Source organism: Amblyomma americanum, chromosome 3 (assembly GCF_052857255.1).
Source record: "Amblyomma americanum isolate KBUSLIRL-KWMA chromosome 3, ASM5285725v1, whole genome shotgun sequence".
Taxonomy (NCBI): Eukaryota; Metazoa; Arthropoda; class Arachnida; order Ixodida; family Ixodidae; genus Amblyomma; species Amblyomma americanum.
In genome coordinates, this window is record NC_135499.1 from 160781116 (window position 1) to 160799540 (window position 18425).

The 18425-nt window shown below is 49.0% G+C and overlaps 1 pseudogene; it reads right to left on the reverse strand.

Annotated features, from left to right (window-relative positions):
• Positions 1–1931: 1931 nt before the first annotated feature.
• LOC144122817 (uncharacterized) lies at positions 1932–3177 on the reverse strand (annotated as a pseudogene).
• Between the last annotated feature and the right edge of the window lie 15248 nt (positions 3178–18425).

Genomic DNA, 18425 nt, shown 5'->3' on the forward strand with positions numbered 1-18425 from the left:
TCGCATAGGCGACAACGTATTCTGGAAATCCAGGTATTCGCTGGGCGAGCACAGCACCAATGCCCACGCCGCTAGCATCCGTGTGTACTTCTGTCGGGACGTTAGGGTCGTAATGTCGAAGGATGGGAGGTGAAGTAAGGAGTCGACGTAGGGTAATAAAAGCTTCATCGCACTCAAAGGACCATGACGACAAGGAGTTCTGGCCTTGAAGCCGCGTCAAAGGCGAAATGATTGTAGCGAAATTTCGGATGAAACGCCGAAAATAAGAACAAAGGCCAATGAAACTCCGCGGTTCTTTGAGAGTAGAGGACTTTGGAAAGTCGGCAACAGCGCGAAGCTTTGCCGGATCCGGAAGGATGCCCGCTTTGGATACGACATGGCCGAGTACGGTCAGTTGGCGAGCGCCGAAGTGGCATTTCTTCAAATTTAATTGCAGGCCGGCGGCGGTGAGGCAGGTCAACACTTGGCGCAGACGAGTCAGATGTGTGAAGTCGGCCGAGAAAACAACGATGTCGTCGAGGTAGCAAAGACACGTCTTCCAGCGCAAGCCGCGCAAGACGTTATCCATCATGGGTTCGAATGTTGCGGGGGCATTGCAAAGACTAAATCGCATGACGTTAAATTCGTATAGTCCGTCGGGCGTGACGAAAGCAGTTTTTTCACGATCGCATTTGGACATGGGGATTTGCCAGTATCCAGAACGCAGATCCAGGGACGAAAAGCATTCCGCACCTTGCAGACAATCGGGGGCGTCATCGATGTGTGGTAGAGGATAAACGTCTTTCCTAGTTATTGTGTTTAGGCGGCGATAATCCACACAGAATCTTATGGAGCCATCTTTCTTTCGAACCAGCATGACCGGGGATGACCAAGGGCTGTGCGACGGCTGTATAATCCCACGCTCGAGCATGTCGTCCACTTGCTCGTTGAGGACTCGACGCTCTGTCGCTGACACGCGATATGGGCGCTGTCGCAGAGGTGGATGGGAGCCGGTATCGATGGTATGGTGGACATGTGAAGAACGCCCGAGGGGAGACTGGCACGCGTAAACGACGAACGAAATTGGTGTAACAGGTGGAACAGCTGGTCACGGTAGGGAGAAGTGAGATCTTGATCGATGGCGCTATACAGAATGTCAGAGGGCGGTGGGGGTGACAGGAGAACAGGAGTAAGAGAGTCCAGCGATGGCGGGAAAGCAGTTTCTCGGTCGTTGTCAAGTTGCAGAAGTTCAGCCGGTTCGACGCACTCAAGGCATTTACTTTGAATCAGGGTCACTGGAGATGAGAGAGGGTTGCTGACGAGCATGGCTGTCGTTCCGGAGGTCACCGTGAGGACAGCGAAGGGTCGCGGCATGTTCTTGCGGCGAAGAAACAACTCCGAGGGGGTAAAGAGTAAGGTTACAGCAGGTTGGTTGCGTGGTGAGGCGCACGAGAGGGATACAATGACAGAGGAATTTGCCGGGAGCTCGACATCGTGAGACAGGTGTACTTTGGCCAGATATTCAGGAGACGGTGCGGCCGGGTAGGCGTTGGGCAGGACAGAGAAAGTAACATCGGCGCGGGCACAATCGACGACGGCGGAGTGCTCAGAAAGAAAGTCCCATCCTAGAATTACGTCATGGGAGCAAGAGGAGAGGATCAGGAATTGAGTAACGTACAAGACGTCTTGAATAACGACTCGCGCGGTGCAGGTTGTGAGCGGCTCGACCTGTTCGGCGGTAGCAGTGCGAAGAGAAACCCCCGAAAATGGCGTCATGACTTTCTTCAGTTTTCGACAAAATTTCGCGTCCATAATTGAGACAGCAGCTCCGGTGTCCACGAGAGCACAGGTTGCAACACCTTCCACAAAAACATCAATAACGTTTGTTGGTGAGAGCAGAGGCCTTGTAGAGTTCCCAGGGGACGCAGCTCTTGCCTCGGTAACTGCGCTCATTAGTTTTCCGCAGCGGAAGGGCTGGCCCGACGGCGCATAGGAGATAGGGAACGGCACCGCGGAGAAGAGGAACGATGAGAGGTGGCAGCCAGGTGGTTGATGGAGAAGGCAGGAGGCAATGGGTCCGCTTGCACGCGGGGCTGCTGTATGTACGACCCATACGCAGATGGTGGCAGGACGTCAGCAGGCGAACAAGGACGTCTGTGGCAGTAGTGGGCTACATGGCCGGCGAAGCCGCAGGCAAAGCAAATAGGCCTATTGTCGCCAGTACGCCACAAACGACCGTAGTGCGAGACTGCCGGCGTGAAGCGAGGCGACGGTTGTGCCACCTGAGCCCGATACGAGAAATCAGGCGGGGGCGTCGAAGGTGGCGGCGCTTGAGTGGCGTCTTGAAAAGGGCTCAAGGGATGGGATGGTGGTCTGGCAAGAACGGCGGCGTACGTAAGAGGGGCAGCCACAGGTTGCTGGGGCAGGGGTGGCAGGGCCTCCGCGACTTGGGCTCGGATCGTCTGCTGAAGGGTGGGAGACAGCGCTGGCGGGGGCTTCCGAACTCCAGAGATGAGCGCTAGTTGGCGTGCGATCTCCTCTGGAATGAACTTCTGAATGTCATGCCTGAGCTGCTGCCCTCCTGCGGTCTCGACATCAGCGGACAGGACGTCAGCAGGCTGTACGGTGCGACGGGTGAGGACGCGTTGCTTGCGGAGCTCCTCGTACCTCTGGCACAAGCTGATGACTGAGGCCACGGTGGCCGGCTGCTTGGCTAGAAGCCATTTGGAACGCATTTTCATCGATACCCTTTATGATATTTTGGATCTTATCAACCTCGGTCATATCGCTGTTCACGCGCTTGCAAAGATCCACCACGTCCTCAATATAACTAGCAAAAGTCTCGCCAGGCTGCTGAGCCCGTTCGCGTAAGCGCTGTTCGGCGCGAAGTTTGCGCACGCCAGGACGGCCAAATACCTCAGTGAAGTTCGTCTTGAACGTGGACCATGTGGCGATATCGGCTTCGTGGTTACGGAACCAGAGGTTGGCGACATCAGCCAGGTAAAAGATAACGTTGTTTAGTTTCATGGCGTCGTCCCAGCGGTTGTGCGTGCTGACCCGCTCGTAGGAAGCCAGCCAGTCCTCGACGTCAGAGTCGCCGAGCCCACTGAAGACAACCGGGTCCCGTTGTCGAGGTGTGCCGGAGCAGACAAGCGGAGCAGCCGGTGGCTGGGAAGCCAGGGAGGCGTTATTCGGCATTGCTGACGTTACAGTGCCGCTGCGGAGCTCCAGGACGGGATCAGGAGCAACCTCCACCACTTGAAAGGGAGTTTAATAGCTCAGGCACCTCCAAAACCAGGAAGGCAGAACCAGGCGCAGAACGAGCCCTTCTAGGCGTCCGCGGTTATTCTAGAGCCCGGCAGCAGCACGCGCTCAGCGATAGCACTGCCGCTACCTCGTTGTCACATCTTCGTCTTTACGGTAGCGTTAGTTTTGCTGTTGCTTGTATAGCGCTACTTCGTTCCTCGCTGCCAATCTCGGACACGCAATTGTGGGTGGCCAGTCATTAGCCAATGCCTCGGGCAGGCTGACGAACGAGCTCATTTCCCTGGATCGCCTTGAGACCTCGTGCCCATTAAATGGGGGTACTGGCTTGGGAGATAATGTCGAGTTATTTCTGCTAAGTGCTGCACAGTTCTACGTTTATCCCGCGTTTTTGGGTGGTTCGCATTGTCACGCGCGGCACATTAGCGCAGCCGGAGAGGATTTTCTTCACAACCTCTCTCTTATGTTTTGTTAGTTTTGCATGCGCTGAATCAGTATATGGGATAATGGGGTGCAGAGCTGTGAGGTTTGTTAGGGAGGCTTGGTGTATGGCTTGGATAATGGCTTGTTTCCAGTGCGATGCGTGCGGCTGGGTTGCTGAAGGGACCAGCTGTATAGGTTTCGGGAATGTCGACGTCAGGTCTTTAATCACAAAGGCATACGACCCTGTTTTGGAGCGTGCAGGGTCTGTGTATATGTGGATGTGTCCGGAGTGCGGTTTGTGCAAATGACGGTTTATGCTTGGAGTCTACCGAAGGGATTAGGTGGTTCATGTTCTTGAGGTTATTGGCTAATTTGATATTGGGCGGACGTGAGGGCCTAGTGTTTGCTCGAATAGGTGAGATGTGCTTGTTTCAGAATGCAACGATCGTGCTCAGTGTACAATGGGCAGACTACCTGTTTGTCTCTGCCGCTTGATTAGTTCCGCTGTTGTGTGAGATAATTTCGCGAATAGAAGTCTTTTTGACCACGTACGCTTGCTAGCAGCGTGAATCAACGTGGACAAGTTTGAGTCCCGCACCAATATTTTTCGCTGTAGTACGAATGAAAGCTTTGCAAAGCTATTCTTCCTTTCTTGGGGGGCTATGAATCTTACGTGCATCTCAGACCTGTTTGGCTGGCTCTAGCGACAGTGCTTTGACAGATAAACTCAATTTGTGAAACAAATAAATCAAGTGCAGCAACTGCACAGAGTCTTTAGGTTACGAAACTTAGACCCTGGACATAAAACATCTCATAACGCCTGCTTTATATGCTTTCTTCTTTCTGTTAAAGTATTCGTATAATTGATACTCGTCGCGACAAAGTCACTGTATTCATGCTACGCAGGTATGGCTGCATCTGGACCAGCGACGTGCGCTCGTCGGTTTCGGGGGCGCTTCTTCACTAGGCGGCCGCTTCGGGGTGCGGGCCGCTGTGTTTCGATACAAGACCTTGCATGGCCAGCCGTACCCCAAGAAGTGGCCTCGCGCACCCGCGTTGCGCTATGGTGGGAGCCTGTCGGAAAGCGGCAGTTCAAGGCGGCTCTCTCGTTCTTGAATTTCCTCCTGTCCATCTCCGGGCGAACGAGCACACTCCACCTCGGGTGTAAGGAGGTCATCTCCCCCGTTTCGCAGCCACAGGTCCAAAAAGACCTGCTATCACTTTGATAAATATTATTATTAGCAAACTACGAAGCATCCAAATTTGTTATCAATGCAATTTTCTTATAGAAGTTACACATAAACCTGGCAATGCAGAAAACCTCAACAGGCTTACTGCGCATCACGGACGATTCGCCAATTGTGGCTGGCAAGATTATCAGCATGGGTTTGGCCACATCCGCAAAGTAGGCGCGGCCCCTTGGCTTGTACTACACCAAATTGGACCTTGGCTCAGCCGCCTTTATCGTGCGTGCCCTGCGTCGAACATTCTTTGAGTTTTGAAGTTGAAGTTTTCAGCTGTATTCCTGTGCCTACTCTCTCCGCCAACATAGCGGACGAAAAACTGTGGCATGGATGGTGAATTCATCGCGTATTTATTCTGCGGTAAACAAGCGGCACGTGTGCCTTGCTTCTCGTTCCTCCAAGTACATCCATAGTGATGTCGACGGGCGACAAGCTAGCATAGGAAATTATGAGCAATGCTTTTACCACGACCGCAGCGAGAAGGACGGACACTGAAGGTGCCTTCGACTTCCTTCCCCAAGGATTCCACGATGATGCGCGAACTCGTTTCGTTTTGCAGCTTAGAGGTGCTCTCTGTCCACGCTTCTCTCCTACGGGATTCGCACGCGCCCTTCTAGGCACAAATGATCACAGGGAAAGCTGCAGTGGGCCGCCAATCCTCTTATGCTCTATCAAGCTGAGCATGTTTGGCCAGAGTGGTTACCAAAAGCCACGGCGAAAGGTCCGGCACACCAACGCTGACACGACGTATGGGTCAACCTGTACCCTGCAGCATGGAGCCTCCACAGCATGCTTGGGTTTTCTCGTCTTGCGGCCCGAACTTTGCAAGTTTGAATGAAATCTACCCTATGATACTGTCGGTTTCATGGTCGCCTACGATATGCTCCACAGTGTGGCGTTCATGAACAGTGCCTTAAGCCGGACCCACCATACTCCTTCCCTTCTGTGTCATGGTGAACTGGCTTACACCGCGGACACTTCAAGGCCGTGACTGTAAGCTCGAAGTGGAACAGTCTGTGGTTGCCTGCTGTTTTGTGCTCTCCAAAGAGCGCTGCAGAAGCTGCCATACATTAAATAGGTGTGAATCCGCTGTGGTGGCTTCCATTCTGCGGCGTATGGTTGCGGAGCCATAGTACGCAGAATAGAATTCATGCTGCGACGACCACACTTTTATGGACAAGACTCCAGTATGTCATGCGGTATTGGTGCACGTTAGAGGGGCAGGTATCTAAAATAATACGGAGCCCTTTATTACGGCATCTCTCTAAGCCCATGAGCAAACTCTGCTACCAAAGTTCGATATCGAAGTTTTTCAGGTCATTTGGCTCGTGTTACTCTGTGCCTTTACAGAGCACTTTTACTGGGCTTGTGTGCGTTCACGGCAGTGAGCCGCTGCAGACTGTGGCACAATAAGCCACAAACACTCCTACATGGACTGCCAGGTAGTCGCTGGTGGTCACAGTATGCTCAACTAGTTACCGACTCACTACTTCATCCAGCTATCTGGCTACTGCGCTTTGTGCTGCGTTGTAGGAATTTTACTGGGGGGGTTGTAGACTCGTTAAGAAACCTTAAAGGGCTTGCATGTCGCTAGGTCGTCGATAACGTTAGTCAAACTGCCGCCTTCCTCGCAATTATTGAGAATGCATGCTCAGAGAGAGGGACTCCTCACATCCTCAACGGTCCATCGCTTGGACTCTCCACCACACACTGCCCCTATTTCAACGCCGCTCAACCGTAAACATTTCTATCCAGCTCCCACTAACCTGGAATTAACTTCTAACTCTTAAAATAAGCGCACCACTGACACAGTGCCAGAACAACACTCTGACCAGACACACGTCGCACTGGAGGCCTCCGTCGGATTATCTACAGACTCTATGTATCTACGTACACCGAAAAGCCAGACCCCGGCCTGAACGTGCCGTTTTGTAACTTTTGCTTCAATATTTAAAAACTACTGAAGAAAGTTCGCTTTGGGAGATAGCAAGGAAATCTAGCAGTATGCTCGAGGTTTTTTCAGCCGAGCAGGTGAGAAGGCATCTGACAGGGGACCGCACCGAAGTTAGGCCCTGGACACTCTATCAGGCCATAACTAAGGACTAGAGCTACGAGTGTGCCTGCCTCCTCTTACGCATGATTCGCCCAGCCGGTAACAGGCTACCACGTGGCGACGGCGGCAGACGGTCACAGCCGAACCCTTGGACGATCTGGTAAAGCTGTTCTTTCAATTGTGGCGCGAGTCTGCCACTTTTGACCACTTAATCTTGGCCTGCTCGGATGCTCCGCCACAGGTAGAGCTTGTTACATCTCACTCCCGTGAACAATGGGGAGCTGTTCTCACCACTACGGGACCCGGCGATCAGTCCAGGTCGGCGACGAGAGCGCTAGAGATCGCTGACAGACTACAACTGCTGGCCAACAGGAGCGGCTGAATTTACCCAGTAGGCGGGCCATTTGATCAGCTGAAAAATAAAGTTGTTTCTCTCTCTCTGCCTCTACCGTTAACTGTTATGTAATCGTGAAGGTATTCGGAAATTTTATGCAATGCAGTACCACTGGCGCTCGCACTGCAGGAAAGAAGAAGCGGAACCGACAAAGTAACTCCAAACTTTGCAATGGTGACTTATAGATGCGAACTTCTCACATGGGCGAACCTCCGACAGGAGAGTAATGTATGTTCCATTCTTTTAACGCTGGTGCCCCTACACTTTCCTTTTTTTCTATAATTTTTCCCAAAATGTAGCATTTTGTTCTGCAGCAAAGGTACGCGCACGAGTGGACAATCGCGTTATTCCCCTTCTATGAACTTAGCGCTCGTTACTAGAAAGTCAACGAAGAGTACTGCAAAAGCAAAAAAGGCGCTAATAACAACAATAATAATAATTGGTTTTTGGGGAAAGGAAATGGCGCAGTATCTGTCTCATATATCGTTGGACACCTGAACCGCACCGTAAGGGAAGAGATAAATGGGGAGTGAAAGACGAAAGGAACAAAGAGGTGCCGTAGTGGAAGGCAACGGAATAATTTCGACCACCTGGCGATCTCTAACTGGCACTGACATCGCACAGCACACGGGCGCCTTAGCATTTTGTCTCTATAAAAACGCAGTCACCGTGGTCGGGTTCGAACCCGGAAATTCCGGATCAGCAGCCGAGCGCTCTAACCAGTGAGCCACCGCGGCGGGTAAAAAAAAACGCTCAGGCTTATTTCTACGTAAATTATTTTGCGGAAATTATATTTCTACAGAAATTATATTACGAAAAGAATTTCCGTACAGAAAAGGCGCCGAAATTTATCTCCACAGAAATTATTTTCAGAGTACAAAAAAAATTAATTCACCTTCTTTTCGGCTGCTGTTCTTTCTTTTCACCAGCTGTTCCGTCGGTAGCTCGAGCAGCACGTTCTTCTCGCGACCAGGCACCACGTTCCTCGCGCGTTCCTCTCGTGCACGGCAGCCTGTCTTGCTAGAGCTCCTGCAGCTATCCACGACGGCCCAGGCCAAGTAAGAGACCCTTTTTTGTTTCCACCCTTATCACCTACTTGGCAGTGGTCTCGGGCAGCGAGTTCCTCTGGACCAGCCAGACAGCTCTCTCTTCGGTGTGAGGCGTTGGTCATCGCGCGGTTCGAACCCGTTCTAGGGCCGCCTGTAGCGAGGCACTGGAGCCAGGTTTCCCGAGTGTGACGGTAGTCAGGAGCCTTCATACTGGACGGAGTCAGTACAATTTACAATTGGAGCGGCACTAGAGTGTTTTTGCACCTTTCTGGGTAGTGTGCTCTCAGATCCAGCACTTCAATTAGGCTAAGTTAAGCCTTTAGCGATGACCTTCAAACCACGTCACAGTGCACTAGCGCAGGAGTAAACTTTCCTTGGAGCCATGAGAGCATTTCAGTGGCCATAAGCGCGGTAGTCTTCCAAGAGAAAACACTTCATATTACTACTGCTACATCTAGTTATGACAGCTTGTTCGTACTGAAGGCCGCTTGTAACGGCACGATTCTAAACAGTAAAAGTGTAATTTGTATGATTTAAGGTCTCTGCTGCTTCTTTCACAATGCTGTCGCAAACGTTCCGTCGCCCAGCGCTCCAATAAGCTTCCCACTGGCGGAGTCACCGCCGCCTGCCACCTGCCATTGAACTGAGTATACAAATCTTAGTATCTCCTCTTTATATTCTTTTGGTGCACTTATCTTTGCCTTATTTACCCTTTCCCGATCTTTCGTCTTGCTTTAAGTTATTTATACCAAAATTTTAGAATTAAGCCCTGAAGAACTTCCGCACCTCTATGACGCCCCTGTTTGATCCAAGAGGTGGATTCTTTCCATCTGTTTCGAAATGTCTCCCGCCATTTTCTTGCTTTCTAATCCCCAGGAGCAAATGCTGTTCATGCGGCCATGCGAGAGCTGATTCTGTGCCACCTTACCATGGCTGACATCACCAGACAGGACTGCGACAAAAGCCAGCGACCCAACTTTGGGTACACCGGCATGGTGCGAAACGCGCTGCCTGCTTTCCTCGCCACCGTGGCTCAACGCATCCACCGCCATCTCCAAGACCTACACGTCATGCTGCTCTGTCCCTCCTCACGACCCAGCACTGCCGACCCTACGACACTGGTATGTGACACGTACGCACCGCCTTTCTATTAAATCTGGCAAAAAGAGCAAATATTTCTGGAATGTTGTTCTGCAGATTTTCGACGGCTGCTGCCTCGCCAAGGGTATTTCAGATGTGCTGGATAAAGAGGTATACAGTCCAACCCGAATTTATCGAACTCTAAAGGGATCGCGAAATCGTTCGATATTTATGTAACTCTATGTACAAAAAGCGGCTATAAGCTTTTCTCTAACCTAGGAGCGAGAACAAATTGCGCCCTCTGTAGTGACGCGCTTCTTGCAGCGACACGCCACCCGCCGATGTTCCGGTGTGCTTTATTCGTTAGTTTCCAGTGATATCTGTACTTAAGGCTGTGCCGCCTTGACCCCACTCTCTTAGCATCGAAGCGCCTTCGCACTGTGCATTTTATCCCAGCGCCGCCTATCAGGCCTGGTCAGGCTATCAGGCCTGGTTTGCAGTACACTCTAATTAGAATAATTTCTCCCTCATGATTTACCCGGTTTCGGCAATGCATTTCGCAGCCAAGCACGCCACGCGAGGGTCACTTCTACGTTTAAATCAGGTTCAGTGTACCATATGACAGCGATCTCACGCGTAAAATGAGTAAAAAAGATGGAATGCCATCCTGAAGCACTCCTCACGCATTCACTTCGTAACTCTGTTTCCCAGAGCTGCTACTACTAGCTGCTGCCAAGGGCGAGCACCCAATGCGCGAAAAAAACCCCATTCAGTTCATAGAAACAGCAAGGAAAGATCACAAAAAATTCCTAGGAGAACTAAATCACTGAGTGATAGTTCTCACGGTCTCTGGTGTAATTTGCCGACCTTGTAAGTAACACTCATTCGAAGGCTCCGATTCAAATGCATTCAACACGCTCATATCCGTATGTCTTCCCGTTAACCCCAGCCCGAGCAAAAACCCATGACCAGTCAGATCAAGGACAGCTGTCGAGCAGATGGGACATCACCGCAGAGGCTTCGAGACACTGAGAGGATGGTCCCCGAGAAGCCTTCCCTGCAGCTTGCAGCTAGCGCAGCAAGCACGACACCGGCCCACCCTTGCCAGGCCGCCATATGTCAAAGCGGTCCACCAAATACCGGAGAGCCCAGCTATGAGCCGCAATACCAGCTTTGTTTGTAAATAATGCCAATAACGCGTAACACCACGTGAAAAAGCAAGGGAAGCCTGCTGAACGGGGTACGCATTTAGCGCCAGCAGAAATAATTACCACCGCAATTTCAAATGTCATATAACTATGTGCGGTGTAACAAGCTCTGTAATGATGTTCGCTCGAAAAGCCTTTATGAAAAAGAACAAGAGACCGGGCGAGTCCAATTGCTAGCTTGTCGAAAAAACAAAAAAATCTACATGATGCTGACAAAACATGCCCATGTTTTCTCGTGAGCGACACACTGCATGAGCAAAATTTATCCCACCTGTTCAAAATTTTCTTCCCAGCCTCGTTGTTTTTCATGGCAGCAAATAATTGCCATAATTTTTTTGGAATTCGAAGGAAAAAAAAATCTAGAACACACCCGGGCATTTGATTGACGATAGTGCACAGTATGGTAATTTGCCGTTCATCAGTGCCTTATCTGTCTTAGCGGAAGCAGAGAAAACTGCGAGAGGGGGAGCGCATGAATCTAATATCTTTCCGACTACTGGTAGTCACTCGCCACATGCCCGTTTGTGGCCTGCAGACTCATAACTTGATTAGCCCCCATCATGTCCCTTTGCGACATAGTATCTATTGTTGAGCATGTGATTTTTGAGTTTTCGTTTTGGGGCGTCTAATGCTGTTTTTATGACGTGCGCTATGTCGGTTACATTTGAAATCCCTGCTGGAGGGAATTTTACGCCTACTTCTTGTCTATAAAGACTTATCACTTTTCTAAAACAAGAAATAAACATAGATGTCGCAAAGTTCTACGGTAGGCCGATGGCGCTGTCAGGTGCTTAAGCTATTTTTTGTCATGCAGCGAAATTTTTGAATAAAGTGCATTTAGGCTGAATTTTTGTTGCGGAAAATACAATTCAGGATAAAGAGAAAAATTGGCCAGAAATGTATTTTTTGGACAACAGGGCCTTGAATTCGATGGGCATGGAAATGTGCGGCGTGCGTTAATTTCCAAAGTTCTTGAGCCCTTCAAGTTACTTTTGCAATCTAGGGGGTTCTAAATATCCGCACGCCAGTTTTCAGAATTTCTGTGTTGTAGAACAGAACTAGTGTCGGCAAGGTATGAATTACTGCTACACCGCACAAGCCTTCGAATTTTTTTTGTTTTCGCCTGTTGTTCCTGCTCCATACACAAGATTTAGCAAGCTTTTCTTACTCTTGAGGAAACCGACAAGTCTTGCATGCATTTCTCCCGTACAGGTTATTAAATCTTTGTAGATATAAATAAACAGAACACAGGTCTATGGAAACTTCCTGTCAACTTAAGCGTATTCCAAAAGCTTTCAGCAATCTGCGGGAAACTCACCGTCAGCGGCGCTATCAAAGAGTCATGCAACCCTGCCGATTCCCGAAGTTCAGCTGAGCGTCGAATAATTGAGATGTCAAGATGATCCACACCTTTTTGTAGTTTTCGCTTACGGTCCTCTCCGCAATTAAAAAGCATATACTTCAATAAGCTTGCAGGGTATTAGCAACTGTGTTTCACCCTTATTTAACTCCCAATTTCGAAACAACGAAATACGCATTTGGCATGTTATTGTGTGTTGTCTTCTACAATGTTCTATACAGCCTTATAAAAATTCTTTACTGCTGTTTTAGTCCTGGTTTTAGCAGAACAATCATCATTCTTGTAACTAATCTAGTTGAAACTGCTCTGGTTTCGTGGTTATGAAGCCTAAAATCAACTGTGAGCATACAGTCAATAAATGCTATCAATCGTATCAAGTGTCTGCGCTGTGTTATTTTAGTTAAGTTGTAGTCGTTACACTGTGCTGTGGGATGTCAGTTAGAATACCTGTGCTGTTGTGAAAAAATTAGTTTGAGATCGGACAACTGCAGTTTAGACCAGGCGTGTCCTCAGCTTCGCACGCCAGCTCGCTTCGACATTATCCTATTCACAACTGCATTGGCGGAATGAACTTTTGTTTCTTTCTGACTGCAGATAAGGCCACGAAAGTTGCAGAGATCATCACGAGGCATGAGAACTGGTGAGTTGCGTTACCGCTTCGTGCTGCTTTTCTTCTAAACGTCTGCATCTGCAATGGCACAAATTGTAACCTCCGGAATCATCCCGCACTTTGTGTATTCGTTAAACAATTTCGAGCGTGTGTATGATCATTGTTTTCACTTATAACAAACTGAAGTGGGCGCTATTACCAGCAGTGTCCGCGCAAAGTTCGTTTAGAATTAAAAACTTGGGAGGAAGGTATTCGATGAAAAGGCATGAATGAACACAGGACAAACTCCATCGCGCCACAGTTGTCAAACTTTAGCATTTCTTGATTCTGGACCTTATCGCTTCGAAAGCTTCTTGAAAAAGCATCGCCACAAAGCTGTGTCGTCTTATTAGCGTCTATATAGCGCCGTTTCCACTTGCAAGAAAACATTTGACTTACTTAGCCAGAACCGCAGCAGTCGTGCAAGCATTACATAACCAGGGTCTAGAAAACGCATATGTAAATGTGCTGGATAGTATCTATGGTGGCTACAAACCACGATAGTCTTCCGTAGAGAAAGTAATAAAATGCCAATAAGGATGCATGTCAGGCTTGGAGATATGATCTCTTCATTCCTATTCATCACGCGTGTTTACATGGGGTATTCCGAGAAATGGGCTGAGCGGAACTTCGGATAAGAGTAATAATCTCTATAAGAGTAATAAGATAAGAGTAATCTATATGTTTAAAAGTTCTCGCTTCCTTGATGAGCATGTTTTGCTATGTAACTCAGGAGAAAATTTTCGAAACATCATGGATGACCTAAAATATTGCCGATGGTTGGGCACTTGTAAATTGCGTTTCTATGCTTGCTTCTGGGCCTCACATTCTTCGCGCTGCATTAAAGTTTGTAATGAACGGAGCAGCGATCACCAAGGTGTAATGTGACTTCATGCTTGGGGTTAGATGGCCATCAGTCGAGCGTTGGCTGCCCCACTCTCTAAGCGGGACTTCTTTTTACGCATAAGCTGGTTTCCTTGGCATCAGCCGCAGGGGCTGGTGCCACCACCTTTACCGCCTGGACACCGGAGAATACCAGCCGTGGTCCTCGCTCGGGGACCCCAGACGCCGTGTCCACCAGGCGATCGCTCAGGTCCTGCTCGCACCGGCCCAAACTCTGCACGGCACAACACGTGCTCGGGCAGCCACCACATCGGACGGTGCATTCCTCAGCGTGCAGCCTTCTGTGCCCTCTGTAGACCACTCGAAGGCCTCACGGCTTCCGGTACGGAAGCACTTAAATCCGCATTTTCGGATGATAGATGGATACATAGCCAGGAACTACACAAGCATAGTGACCGGACAGATTCAAAATTTCCAATACCTCGGGAGATTAGGCGATACAGCCGGGTATATGTAAATAAAACTTGCGCTGTCTCTCAGCTGTTTCATTTGCTTAGCTTAGCTATAAGCATGTCTGCAGCAATGACGCTTCCCAAGATGGTTTTGATATTGTAAAATATACGTTGTAAAGCAGCGGCCCATACATCACCTGGCTGTATACCTTACAGGACAGATCTATCGCACAGCGGTACAGGCTAATTGTATTCTCTTCAGCAATGAATTGAAACAATAAGCCTCGAACGACATTGCGTTGCGCGAATGCGCGCACTTAGAACGCCTTCCATAAGTTGCACACAGCTAACTCGAATATTTTCAATATTCGTTGCAAAAAACACCTCCAGATATTTGCACAAAGGCGTCACCAAGAGAGCCCAGGCGGTGATAGCGAGCACCTCTTTAAGCTTGGCTTCGCACTTTTGTCAGAAGTAATTTTGCACTACGTCCTTATTGGCCAGTTGCGGACTACTGCTGCAGTACTGTGCACAAAAACCGGAAGTAAACTTATGTCAAATTTAAAACTGTGCATCAGCTAATAGCTTAATTTTCATAAAGAAGCGCACCAAACTGGCCAGAGATAAAGTGTTCAGCATGTCCCTCTGCCTTTTTCATGCTAACTGTCCCCTTTTGAAATGTTTCACAATAACGCATCTTTAAACAGTGAGGCAGGTGGGCAGTCTCCTGTTCCTTTCTCTGGCTCACATTTGCACGCTTTTTTTTTTGCACGAACTACACTTAAGGTAGGAACAGATTGTCTTGGAATCCGACTAAGGAGTTAGAGAAGACAATAGCGCTGGCCATAAATTAACAAACTGATGACGTCGCCGGGATGATCTCGAAGTGGATGGGTTGCTGTAAAACACTCAACTTCAGAATTTGATCACTGACTCCAGCTTTACATACGCGTTGCTTTCACTAAGTGAGATACGGTGATGGCTACCGTTTGTAGCTACCTACACGCAATATATCATAATCATAAGAGGGACTTCATATTTCGCGTAACTTTCACTATCCCCGGTCTTGCTACTTTGACATCATGGCACGCATGTGCAGGCAGCTGAGGTCGAAGGCGCGGCCGACGAGCAGGCCCCGAAGTATCCCGAGGAGGAGCGTGGCGACAGCACCGACCCGCACGCCGACGCCCAGCTGTTCGCCGTCAACGACGGACGACACTACTTTTCCCAGCGGGCCGACTTCCGTTGGCAGGAAGTTCCGTTGGCAAGCAAGTGTCCCTTTTTAAGAAAAATAAGAGAAATCTATTGCGAGCGGCGGCTGCCTAAATGCGCACCTATATCTATGTGCATAGCTCTGCACGATGTATAGTCAACGCGAGCACGCACAATCAGCGTCAAATGGAACTCGATATTAACGTGTAAAGCGCGAGTAGAAAAGCAAGGACATCTTCGCCGGTGAAGAACAAATACAGGCCGGTTTCTTTAACATTTCTAGGGCGATGTCGATGCGCATTCAAAGTCAAAATTTGTTGCTATAGCATTTTCTCGATTTGATGTGCACGTGTATCTATGCATCCTGTATGCTTTATAGTTTAACCCGATACGCAGAGTTTTTCTTTCGTCTCTTAAGCCTTCCGCCGGCTCCGCCTTGTGTGGTACAGCACCGTAACGCACGTGTCATCTCTTCCTTCTGTCAAGCTGTCACCCTTTCCTTGAATGCCTCGCCGCAGCATTTTTTAAGGCAACAGCGTCAAGGGTGCCGTTCAGGAGAACCGGACACGGTTGTTGTCACTACCGGTGTTTAATTGGCTTAATAATTGGTTTTTTTGGGGGGGAAAGGAAATGGCGCAGTATCTGTCTCATATATCGTTGGACACCTGAACCGCGCCGTAAGGGAAGGGATGAAGGAGGGAGTGAAAGAAGAAAGAGAAATAGGTGCCGTAGTGGAGGGCTCCGGCATAATTTCGACCACCTGGGGATCATTAACGAGCACTGACATCGCACAGCACATGGGCGCCTTAGCATTTTGCCTCCATAAAAACGCAGCCGCCGCGGTCAGGTTCGAACCCGGGAACTCCGGATCAGTAGTCGAGCGCCCTAACCACTGAGGCACCGCGGCGGGTCCACCGGTGTTTGCAGAAAAGCAAGTTGGGATAGAGTGTCGTGACGTCACCTATGGAGCTGTTTTTAATGCGAATGTCGCAACATGGCTTACACCTCGTTAGGGCATGAAATATATGAAATAAATGAATTGTGATGAAATGAAAATGGGCTACTTAGTACGGAATCTAATCCCTATAGCCCTTGAGTCAAACACGCTACTCCTAGAGGCCACACAGGCGCTCTAGTACGGCGTGGTTAAAGCAGACATTATAGGCCTGTCAGGTGCGCTTTCACATAATACGGAAAGAGCGTCCGTGTCTGCGTGGTCAAGAGAAGTCTCTGACATGACCCATTAACGCTATCACGCCATAAGTTTATTGGCGCAGCTTATGTGTCCCCCAATTATTTTGTTGTCTTTCCGAGAGTTTTATCGATGTAGAAGAAGGCAGTGAATGCAGGTGACCCACCACTGATGGTCACCTCTTCGGCTATATAGCGGGAGGTTTATCCAGTTATGCCGACCTATGCCAAGCGTTTTATGTTTTAGTTCTAAGGGGGGACAGGAAAAATAAGGTGTTTTTAGGCAGTTTGTCATGTGAAAAATAATATTCTCAAATTCTGCCATTTGATGAGGACAACTGAGTCAATTTGGGTCGCTGCGGGAGCCAAATAAATAGTCTGTGCGAACTAACGAGTAATTTTGTTTCGGTCCTACGAATAAATCTGGATTGTTGTGAGGTGAAATGTGGGTGTGGTGCCGGAAGCAGATACGTTGCTCTCGCCTGTGCTCGTAGCGATCGTTTACCTGTTGATATTAGGACTCACCCACCATAGTGGCTCATTGGTTAAAGCACTCAGCTACTGAGCCAGAGTGGCCGGGTTAAAACCTTACCGCGGCGGCCGCGTTTCGATGGAGGCGAGACGCAAAACTCGCCCGTGTGCTATACGATGTCAATGCACGTTAAAGATCCCCTGCTTGTCTACATCATTGTGGAGTCCATCACCAGGGCACCTCTTTCTCTCCTTACACTTTCATTCCCACCTTCTGCCCTAACATCACGGCGTGATTGAGGTGTCTTCAGAGATGTGGTACAGTTCCTGCGCCATTTCCTTTACTCAAAAGCAGCTTGTCGTACCTAGGTGCCGAACCTTGTTTTGCCAGACAATGTTCAGTGTTTCTTTCAGTGCTGTGGAGTTGCAGGTCTATTCATTTCTTTTTAATTGTCCGTAGCGGAAATCCCGTGGTGGTGTTTATGTGGAGCCGGGAGTCCTCTTTTGTAATCATCGACTATCCGTTCGTAGTGGTAGAGGTTCTTTTGTCAACATCATCAGAAAGACTGGAATAGAACGGAACACCTAAACGAAAGAGAATTGAACAAAAATATTAGCTGCTGCAGAAGAGTTGACAGCCTTCGTTGACACTTTCAAAGTAATCCCACCCCGGCTTAAAAGTGAAAACTAACGGCACTAGCATGGAGCCTCGCTCAAGAGTTTGTGGTTTTTGACGTTCTCGTGTATCTATGCATCCTGCTTTACAGTGTAGCCCAATATGCACGATTTGTGTTCCTTTTTCCTTGAAACCTTCAACCTATTGCCCCTTTCTTCGATAACTTACTGCGGCTTTTGTTTTTCGCGTTTCACAGAGTTTGATCGAAACTTTTAGACCACTTTTCATCAGTCAGTAGGAAGAAATTTACCTGTAAAAGAAGAGATCGGTTCTGTCAAACGAGAAATCAAGCTCTCCCACTCAACTAGAATTTAACGTTACGCAACAAAGCCCAGCAGATATGGCCAGCTAAATGAGTCTTCTTATTTTTGCGACGGTCTGTGCGGCATAAGAGGTGCGTTTGGTGTCTGCCTCTTGTTTGATGAGAGGTGTGTGGTGGAGGGAGCAAGTTGCGTTCCTCTCGAATGTGTTAGTAGCGTTAGTTTTGCTGTTGCTTGTATGGCACTACTCAGTTCCTCGCTGCCAATCTCAGACACGCAATTGTGGGTGGCCAATCATTAGCCAATGCCTCGGGCAGGCTGATAAACAAGCTCATTTCCCTGGATCGCCTCGATAACACGTACCCAGCAAAGGGGGTACTGACTTGGGAGATAATGCAGAGTTAGTATTCCTGCTTAGTGCTGCACAGTTCTACGTCTATCCGGCGTTTTTGGATGGCTCTCAATGTCACCCGCGGCACATTAGCGCAGCCAGAGAGGTTATTCTTCACAACCTACCTCTTATGTTTTGTTCGTACGGCATGCGCTGAATCAGTGTATATGATAATGGGGTGTAGAGCTGTGCGGTTTGTTAGGTAGGCTTGGTGCATGGCTTGGAT